This window comes from Fulmarus glacialis, unplaced genomic scaffold (assembly GCF_000690835.1).
Source record: "Fulmarus glacialis isolate BGI_N327 unplaced genomic scaffold, ASM69083v1 scaffold7483, whole genome shotgun sequence".
NCBI classification, from domain to species: domain Eukaryota; kingdom Metazoa; phylum Chordata; class Aves; order Procellariiformes; family Procellariidae; genus Fulmarus; species Fulmarus glacialis.
Genome location: NW_009203517.1, coordinates 3919 through 7431, shown reverse-complemented (window position 1 = coordinate 7431; position 3513 = coordinate 3919).

Sequence of the window (3513 nt, the reverse complement as noted above, 5' to 3'; positions counted from 1 at the left end):
CATGAAGAAAAGGAGGCCCCAGTGTCACAGAAGCAGGTTTTCATAAGAATCACGAGTCTTATCTCAGTCCCCGCTGTCTGGAATACCAAACCCTCCCCTACACTAAAAGGAGGCAAATCCAACCCTCATCTCTTTCCTCCAGTAGGGACCTCTAGGATGCATATGGATTGTATTTCTAAGCTTCTCTGCAAAGAAAGGAGCAAGAGCTTTTATTAACTGCCCCTCTCTCCCTGCTGACCCAAAGATATTTTCTTACTACAGTCCACTTTAAAGTGCATTGGTTCTGCAGCTTGAATGATGAGTCCAATCTCCAGGTTTTGATTGTTTTCCTTTTTAATGGGAAGAACTCCATAGTCTTGCCTTAATGGACTAATCTGTCCTGTTGAACTTTATATTCTTTAAAATACAGAACTGCAGCACTGGACTTGCAGGTTACCCAAGTAACCTGCTCGGTTGATGTGGGGCGAGCGGTGGACATTGTCTACCTGGATTTCTCCAAGGCTTTCAGTACGGCTTCCCACAGCCTCCTCCTTGAGAAACTAATGCGTTATGGTCTAGACAAGTGGTCTGTGCGGTGGGTGGGGAACTGGCTGACAGGCCGCACCCAGAGGGTGGTGGTAAATAGCTCCTTTTCAAAAGGGCAACCTGTCACAAGTGGGGTCTCCGAGGATTGATATTGGGCCCAATGCTGTTTAATATATTCATAAGTGATCTGGATGATGGGATCAAGCATACCCTGATGAAGTTTGCCGACGATACCAAACTGAGTGGGAAGCGGACACTTTGGAAGAGAGAGCCACCAGGCAGAGCCACCCTGAAGGAAGACCTGGATAGGCTGGAAGAGCGGGCTAACAAGAACCTTATGAAGTTCAACAAGGACAAGTGTAAGGTGTTGCACCTGGGAAAACATAATCCAGGAGTGCAGCACAGGCTGGGATCTACCCGGCTGGGGAGCAGCTCTGTGGAAAGGGACCTGGGGGTCCTCATGGGCAACAAGCTCAATACGAGCAAACAGTGGCTGCTGCAGCAAAGAAAGCCAACAGGATGCTGGGTTGCATCAACAAGGGCATCACCAGCAGAGATAAAGAAGTCATTATCCCACTCTATTCAGCGCTTCTCAGGCCACACCTGGAATACAGTGTTCAGTTTTGGTCCCCGCTATGCAAAAAAGATGTGGACAGGCTGGAGAGGGTCCAAAGAAGGACCACAAAGGGGTTTGTTCAGCCTTGAGAAAAGAAGGCTTAGGGGAGACCTTATCACCATGTTCCAGTATTTAAAGTGTGGCTACAAAGAAGGTGGAGACTCCCTTTGTTCAAGGAGTCACATGGAAAAGACAAGGGGTAATGGGTACAAGTTATTCCTGGGGAGATTCCAGTTGGACACAAGAGGAAATTTTTTCACAATGAGAACAATCAACCATTGGAATAATCTCCCCAGGGAAGTGGTGGTTTCCCCAACATTAGACACTTTTAAGATCCAGCTGGACAGGGTGCTGGGCCATCTTGTCTAGACCGTGCTTTTGCCAAGAAAGGTTGGACCAGATGATCCTTGAGGTCCCTTCCAACCTGGTATTCTATGATTCTATGATTCTATGAAGATACAGACGCTCTCCTGGAGCTGAAGCAGTCCATGAATCTTCAGCTTTAAGGAGCAGCCCCCACTCTTTTCCCTCCCTACCCCCACACCCCCCCAAAGCTCTAACAGCTGACTACATTGTTTTTGCCAGCTTTCCTCCTCAGTCCTCGAGTTTGTAACTGGAAATAGCAATCATCTCTAAGGCAAGGCTAGACTCTACAAGACTTTGAAGGACAGAACAGAATTAATGGAAAACATTTTAAAAGCCTCGAGACTTTAAACTTTGGCAGTGCTGCTCCATGGGTACCACAAAAAGCCTAAGGAGGAGTTTGTATAAGCAGCATGCAATCTTTGTATATAACCTTGATTCTCTTTTCCTCCTAGGTCTCCTTCTCTTGTTCTTACCTTACTCTGAAATGAGTATCTCACACAGGCTCCTCATCTGCCTCTGAACTCACACAACTGCTCTACTGCTGCAGTTGTACTTAAGACCATTTCCTTTTCTGCAACAGCTGCACAGTTCTCCTTCACATCAATTCTTCCTCCACACCTATTTGGTAACTGCAGGGTAAGCAGATGAAATCGTGGTACCCATTTAGCTTCTTCCAAGCCTACCCAACATACCATGTTGCACATTGTTGTTAGTCATGTTGTCAATACCTGTCATAAAGATGGGAAAATGGTGGTCAAATGCCTGTATTAGGGAAAAATTAAGGGTATTAAAATATAAGTAGCATACTATAAAATAATTTTTGGTTCCCCTTCTGGTGTTTCCAGTTCAGGCTGAAAGTGAACTATTCAGCTAATGCTGACCTTGCCAGACTCTCACTAGCCTCCCTTCTCTAGTGTCCTGCATGCCTTGAGTATCACTAGGCTCCAGTCATCTTTGGCATCAGCTTCTTAAGTGTACTTCCTTCACACACATTTCTTGTTATCTTTTCAAGAAAGTGGGTTCCCCTGAACCTGCTCACCACAGACTTCCCTTCCCCCAGCCCAGCAGTTTAGGCTGTATCCTATAAGCACTTTCAATTCACATTTCCAAGGATGTAAGACCATGAAAATAGATCTATTTTTTGAAGGTTTCTAAGGCTAGGTTTCTAAGGACAACTGCTTGTGCTAGACTACAGTTTTCTTATATTCCTCCACACCTGTGTTGCTCCCTGTTGTGTCCTGTTTTAGACTCCTGCTTACTAAGGCAAGGACAGTCTTTTAGTTCGCACCTTGTAATGTAATGTACTTGTCAGAGACCTGTTAGTCTGGTTCCTCCTTCCCCTTCTCAGTACCTTACATCAGTGTCCAATGTCTGTCTTAGAAGCAGCTGAATAATGATGGTTGTCTTATAGGCATGTGACTCAGGTGTTACACCCTCCCTTGTCTGACTGTGGTGAAGTTGAGTTTGACTCTTCCCAGGCTCCTTCATAAAGTTGGGGCAATTGTTGTTTTCATCTGCTGCTTTATGTTTTGACTCAGCCCTCCAACCTGGCCATACCCGATGAAGTCGGCTGTAGGGCTAAAGTCTCACAAACAAACACAGTGCACATTCACCTCTGCTGAGCTTTTCTTCCATTGCCCATCTCTTCAGAGCAGCAGGTCACAGCGTTTCTTTCTGGTAGTCACCAGTAAGAATTAGATTGGTTTGTTCAGATCTGTATTGCCTGGACAAGGGCTTTTGCATGGGGTTTTTTCAATTTTCCAGCTCTCTAGGAATATGAGAACATCTGTACTGGCTCAGATCAAAAGTCCACTTAGTCTAGTATCCTGTTTCCAGTAGCGGCCATAACGCTGAGGAAGGTCTACTCAGACCAATGGCCCATCCAGCCCAATACTCTCACCAGCAAAGGCTATAGGAGACACTATTTAGCAAGAGTCTGTGAGCCCAGCCATTTTCAGTGATCCATTCTCCTCCTATTTCCTCAGCAGTCATACTTTTTTAATAGC